We start from the raw sequence: 8,007 nt of genomic DNA on the forward strand, positions 1-8,007 counted from the left end.
AAGCCTTAAGCTTCAAATTTTTTAGAAATATAGGGTTTGTGTTCTTGAGTAATTTGGGGCTTTTTGATATAAACAGGTTATGTAGTGACCCGAACTTTTCCATGTTAATATATATTAAATGAAATTGTTATTTACATGATTAAGTGTTTCCAATATGTTAAGCAATCAAACTTGTTAAGACTTGATTAATTGAAATAGGTTTCATATAGTCAATTGACCACCCAAGTTGACCGGTGATTCACTAACGTTAAAACTTGTAAAAACTATATGATGACATATATATTATTATATATATAGTTAACATGATATTATGATAAGTAAGTATCTCATTAGGTATTTTAACAATGAGTTATATACATAAAATTGAGTTTATTGAATTAAGAAATTCGAAACGATATATATAACGATTATCGTTATAACAATGTCTTACTAAATACATATGAATCATATTAAGATATTGATACACTAGGTTTAATCATGATAAATGATAGGTAAACATGTCATTAAGTGTATTAACAATGAACTACATATGTAAAAACAAGACTACTAACTTAATGATTTCGAAACGAGTCATATATGTAACGATTATCGTTGTAACAACATTTAACTGTATATATATCATACTAAGATATATTAATATATCATAATATAATGATAATATAATAATTTAACATCTCTTTAGATATAATAAACAATGGGTTAACAACATTTAACAAGATCGTTAACCTAAAGGTTTCCAAACAACATTTACATGTAACGACTAACGATGACTTAACGACTCAGTTAAAATGTATATACATGTAGTGTTTTAATATGTATTCATACACTTTTGAAAGAATTCAAGATACTTATCAAAATACTTCTACTTAACAAAAATGCTTACAATTACATCCTCGTTCAGTTTCATTAACAATTCTACTCGTATGCACTCGTATTCGTACTCGTACAATACACAGCTTTTAGATGTATGTACTATTAGTATATACACTCCAATGATCAGCTCTTAGCAGCCCATGTGAGTCACCTAACATATGTGGGAACCATCATTTGGCAACTAGCATGAAATATCTCATAAAATTACAAAAATATTAGTAATCATTCATGACTTATTTACATGTAAACAAAATTACACATCCTTTATATCTAATCCATATACCAACGACCAAAAACACCTACAAATACTTTCATTCTTCAATTTTCTTCTTCTAATTGATCTCTCTCAAGTTCTATCTTCAATTTCTAAGTGTTCTTCATAAATTCTATAAGTTTTAGTTTCATAAAATCAAGAATACTTCCAAGTTTGCTAGCTTACTTCCAATCTTGTAAAGTGATCATCCAACCTCAAGAAATTTTTCTTATTTACAGTAAGATATTTTTCTAATACAAGGCAATACTCATATTCAAACTTTGATTCAATTTCTGTAACTATAGCTGTAGTGACCCGAACTTTTCCATGTTTATATATATTAATTGAGATTGATATTTACATGATTAAATGTTTCCAACATGTTAAGCAATCAAACTTGTTAAGACTTGATTAATTGAAATATGTTTCATATAGACAATTGACCACCTAAGTTGATCGGTGATTCACGAACGTTAAAACTTGTAAAAACTATATGATGACATATATATGGTTATATATATAGTTAACATGATATTATGATAAGTAAACATATCATTAAGTATATTAACAATGAACTACTTATGTAAAAACAAGACTACTAACTTAATGATTTTGAAACGAGGCATATATGTAACGATTATCGTTGTAACGACATTTAAGGTATATATATCATATTAAGAGATATTCGTACATCATAATATCATGATAATATAATAATTTAAAATCTCTTTTGATATTATAAACATTGGGTTAACAACATTTAACAAGATCGTTAACCTAAAGGTTTCAAAACAACATTTACATGTAACGACTAACGATGACTTAACGACTCAGTTAAAATGTATATACATGTAGTGTTTTAATATGTATTTATACACTTTTGAAAGACTTCAATACACTTATCAAAATACTTCTACTTAACAAAAATGCTTACAATTACATCCTCGTTCAGTTTCATCAACAATTCTACTCGTATGCACCCGTATTCATACTCGTACAATACACAGCTTTTAGATGTATGTACTATTGGTATATACACTCCAATGATCAGCTCTTAGCAGCCCATGTGAGTCACCTAACACATGTGGGAACCATCATTTGGCAACTAGCATGAAATATCTCATAAAATTACAAAAATATGAGTAATCATTCATGACTTATTTACATGAAAACAAAATTACATATCCTTTATATCTAATCCATACACCAACGACCAAAAACACCTACAAACACTTTCATTCTTCAATTTTCTTCATCTAATTGATCTCTCTCAAGTTCTATCTTCAAGTTCTAAGTGTTCTTCATAAATTCCAAAAGTTCTAGTTTCATAAAATCAAGAATACTTTCAAGTTTGCTAGCTCACTTCCAATCTTGTAAGGTGATCATCCAACCTCAAGAAATCTTTATTTCTTACAGTAGGTTATCATTCTAATACAAGGTAATAATCATATTCAAACTTTGGTTCAATTTCTATAACTATAACAATCTTATTTCAAGTGATGATCTTACTTGAACTTGTTTTCGTGACATGATTCTGCTTCAAGAACTTCGAGCCATCCAAGGATCCATTGAAGCTAGATCCATTTTTCTCTTTTCCAGTAGGTTTATCCAAGGAAATTAAGGTAGTAATGATGTTCATAACATCATTCGATTCATACATATAAAGCTATCTTATTCGAAGGTTTAAACTTGTAATCACTAGAACATAGTTTAGTTAATTCTAAACTTGTTCGCAAACAAAAGTTAATCCTTCTAACTTGACTTTTAAAATCAACTAAACACATGTTCTATATCTATATGATATGCTAACTTAATGATTTAAAACCTGGAAACACGAAAAACACCGTAAAACCGGATTTACGCCGTCGTAGTAACACCGCGGGCTGTTTTGGGTTAGTTAATTAAAAACTATGATAAACTTTGATTTAAAAGTTGTTAATCTGAGAAAATGATTTTTATTATGAACATGAAACTATATCCAAAAATTATGGTTAAACTCAAAGTGGAAGTATGTTTTCTAAAATGGTCATCTAGACGTCGTTCTTTCGACTGAAATGACTACCTTTACAAAAATGACTTGTAACTTATTTTTCCGACTATAAACCTATACTTTTTCTGTTTAGATTCATAAAATAGAGTTCAATATGAAACCATAGCAATTTGATTCACTCAAAACGGATTTAAAATGAAGAAGTTATGGGTAAAACAAGATTGGATAATTTTTCTCATTTTAGCTACGTGAAAATTGGTAACAAATCTATTCCAACCATAACTTAATCAACTTGTATTGTATATTATGTAATCTTGAGATACCATAGACACGTATACAATGTTTCGACCTATCATGTCGACACATCTATATATATTTCGGAACAACCATAGACACTCTATATGTGAATGTTGGAGTTAGCTATACAGGGTTGAGGTTGATTCCAAAATATATATAGTTTGAGTTGTGATCAATACTGAGATACGTATACACTGGGTCGTGGATTGATTCAAGATAATATTTATCGATTTATTTCTGTACATCTAACTGTGGACAACTAGTTATAGGTTACTAACGAGGACAGCTGACTTAATAAAACTTAAAACATCAAAATATATTAAAAGTGTTGTAAATATATTTTGAACATACTTTAATATATATGTATATATTGTTATAGGTTCGTGAATCAACAGTGGCCAAGTCTTACTTCCCGACGAAGTAAAAATCTGTGAAAGTGAGTTATAGTCCCACTTTTAAAATCTAATATTTTTGGGATGAGAATACATGCAGGTTTTATAAATGATTTACAAAATAGACACAAGTACGTGAAACTACATTCTATGGTTGAATTATCAAAATCGAATATGCCCCTTTTTATTAAGTCTGGTAATCTAAGAATTAGGGAACAGACACCCTAATTGACGCGAATCCTAAAGATAGATCTATTGGGCCTAACAAACCCCATCCAAAGTACCGGATGCTTTAGTACTTCGAAATTTATATCATATCCGAAGGGTGTCCCGGAATGATGGGGATATTCTTATATATGCATCTTGTTATTGTCGGTTACCAGGTGTTCACCATATGAATGATTTTTATCTCTATGTATGGGATGTGTATTGAAATATGAAATCTTGTGGTCTATTGTTACGATTTGATATATATAGGTTAAACCTATAACTCACCAACATTTTTGTTGACGTTTAAAGCATGTTTATTCTCAGGTGAATATTAAGAGCTTCCGCTGTTGCATACTAAAATAAGGACAAGATTTGGAGTCCATGTTTGTATGATATTGTGTAAAAACTGCATTCAAGAAACTGATTTCGATGTAACATATTTGTATTGTAAACCATTATGTAATGGTCGTGTGGAAACAGGATATTTTAGATTATCATTATTTGATAATCTACGTAAAGCTTTTTAAACCTTTATTTATGAAATAAAGGTTATGGTTTGTTTTAAAAATGAATGCAGTCTTTGAAAAACGTCTCATATAGAGGTCAAAACCTCGCAACGAAATCAATTAATATGGAACGTTTTTAATCAATAAGAACGGGACATTTCAGTTGGTATCCGAGCGTTGGTCTTAGAGAACCAGAAAATTTGCATTAGTGTGTCTTATCGAGTTTGTTAGGATGCATTAGTGAGTCTGGACTTCGACCGTGTTTTCTTTAAAAATGATTGCTTAACATTTTTGTTGGAAACTATATATTTTTAACATATGAATATTATGTGATATATTAATCTCTTAACGTGTTTGATATTATGTGATAGATGTCTACCTCTAGAACAAGTCCCATTGACTCACCTAATAATAATGAAGAGTCAAATGTAAATTGGAATGATTTGTGGACTGATTCACAAGTTCCCGAAGAGGAACCGGAAGAAGAGTCGGAACCGGAAGAAGAATCGGAACCGGAAGAAGAATCGGAACCGGATGAAGAAATAGAACCGGTGGGGGAAATAATAAAACGGTTAAGTAAAAGAAAATCCCCAACCAACCGACCAAAGTTAATTATGGTCAATGGTGTTTCCGCCAAGGAAGCAAAATATTGGGAGGATTACCAATTCTCCGATGAATCGGATTCCGACGAGAATTCCGATGATGTTATAGAAATTACCCCAACTGAATTTAAAAAGGCAAAAGAAAATAATAAGGGAAAGGGCATAAAAATAGAGAAATCTAATTCCAACCCCGATGAACTTTATATGTATCGTCAACCCCCGAAGTCCTTAAGTTGTAACAATGACCCGGGAACCTCTAAACCACCAGGTTTTTCTAAACCAATGTGGACAACGACGGCTCGTATTAAGGGAACATCATATATCCCTAGAAACTTGGCAAAACGAACCAAAACCGAAGAAGAAGAAACGAGCGAGTCGGAATAAGATAGTTGTATTCGTGTGGTGTAATATATGTAATATAGTGTTCTTATGCTTTATGATATATGTAAAAATTGCTTGTATTAATAAGTATTTTTTTTATGAATCTAACTCTTGTCTATTTTACAGTTTAAAAACACAAAATGGATAGACAACCCAATATTTTAAGAGACCTACCCGGAGACATGATTGATGAAATCTTGTCTAGAGTCGGCCAGAATTCTTCGGCACAACTATTTAAGGCGAGATCAGTTTGTAAGACATTCGAAGAACGTTCCAAGAATGTCTTGGTTTATAAGAGACTTTCGTTTGAAAGATGGGGGATATCACATTGGGAAACCCATAAGTTACGATGTGTTTACTTTGACGCATATATTGCGGGGAACCCAAATGCTATTTTACGCAACGGGTTAAGAAATTATTTTGACTCAATATATCCGAATATTGGACTTCGTGATTTAGAAAAAGCGGCTAACATGCAACATAAAGAAGCATGTTATGCTTACGGATTAGTAATGTTCGCTTCTCACCAAAGTGAGAACAAGAACATCGGGCTACAACTATTAAACAAAACGTTTCCACAAGTGACGGAGTCGGTAATTGGGGTAAGAAATGAGGTTTTTAGATTATTACGGGACTGTTGGACATTACGTAACCCTCGTCCCTTTGATGACATTACAACACGCTGTCTTATCAACGGCCATAACGGTTATGTTGCACAAGACCAAGGATGGGAAGTAGTCCTAGTAAAACCAGAATGCATGACTTGTTTCTGGACGTATGAATTACGTGTCTTTATTGCCTTTGCTGAACGACTTGTGTACTAGCTAGAATTTTCTTCACAACTATCTTGTATCAAAGTTATTGTGTGCTATATTTCATGCTTTATGTAAAATAAGCGGTATTGTAAGTTTGTAAAATATTGTATAAAAGTTTGAACGCGAAATATTATTATAATCAGTTTTTCATATAGAATTGTAGTAGTTGAATTGTATATTAGCTACTAAGTATGAACTTAACGGGTAGGTACTACCCGAATTTAAACTTATAAAACGCTAATATGAAGAAAAAGCTTTTATAAATGAGTTCATATTATGCTACGAAATACTATTAACTACTCTTAATATTCTGTATGATTAACTTGTTCCATTTAACTATTTTGAAGGAAATGGCACCGACTACTCGACACACCGTGAATATGAATGAAGAGGAATTCCGTACTTTTCTAGCTTCAAACATAGCCGCAGTACAGGCTGCGCTACATACCAACAATAACCTTGGATCTAGCAGTACAGGAAATCGTGTAGGATGCACCTACAAAGAATTCACTGCCTGCAAACCTTTGGAATTTGATGGAACCGAAGGACCGATCGGATTGAAACGGTGGACCGAGAAGGTTGAATCGGTGTTTGCCATAAGTAAGTGTACTGAAGAGGACAAAGTGAAGTACGCTACGCATACCTTCACAGGTTCTGCGTTAACATGGTGGAATACCTATCTAGAGCAAGTGGGACAAGATGATGCGTACGCACTACCGTGGTCAGCATTCAAGCACTTGATGAACGAGAAGTACCATCCCAGAACCGAGGTCAATAAGCTCAAGACAGAACTTAGAGGGTTACGAACCCAAGGATTTGATATTACCACGTACGAAAGACGATTCACAGAATTGTGCCTATTGTGTCCGGGAGCATTCGAAGATGAGGAAGAGAAGATCGACGCGTTTGTGAAAGGATTACCGGAAAGAATCCAAGAAGATATAAGTTCACACGAGCCCGCCTCCATACAACAGGCATGTAGAATGGCTCACAAACTAGTGAACCAGATTGAAGAAAGAATTAAAGAACAGACTGCTGAAGAGGCCAATGTGAAGCAAGTCAAAAGAAAGTGGGAGGAAAACGGTGATAAGAATCACCAATACAACAACAACAGCAATTACAACAATAATCGCAACAATTATCCCAACAATCGCAACATCAATCGCAACTACAACAAACGGCCCAACAACAACAACAATAACAACAGCAACTACAACAATCATCCCAACAACAATAATAACCGCAACAACAACAACAACAATCAGAAGCAGCTATGCCAAAGGTGTGAAAAGAATCACTCGGGGTTCTGCACCAAATTTTGCAACAAGTGTAAAAGAAATGGTCATAGCGCGGCGAAGTGTGAGGTCTACGGACCAGGGGTTAATAGAACGAAAGGAACAAATGGTGTCGGAACGAGTAATGGCGGAGCAAGTAGTGTCGGAGCAAGTTATGCCAATGTAGTTTGTTATAAATGTGGAAAACCAGGCCACATTATTAGAAATTGCCCGAACCAGGAGAACACGAATGGACAAGGCCGTGGAAGAGTTTTCAATATTAATGCGGTAGAGGCACAGGAAGACCCGGAGCTTGTTACGGGTACGTTTCTTATTGACAATAAATCTGCTTACGTTTTATTTGATTCGGGTGCGGATAGAAGCTATATGAGTAGAGATTTTTGTGCTAAATTA

Source organism: Rutidosis leptorrhynchoides, chromosome 3 (genome assembly GCF_046630445.1).
Source record: "Rutidosis leptorrhynchoides isolate AG116_Rl617_1_P2 chromosome 3, CSIRO_AGI_Rlap_v1, whole genome shotgun sequence".
Classification (NCBI taxonomy): domain Eukaryota; kingdom Viridiplantae; phylum Streptophyta; class Magnoliopsida; order Asterales; family Asteraceae; genus Rutidosis; species Rutidosis leptorrhynchoides.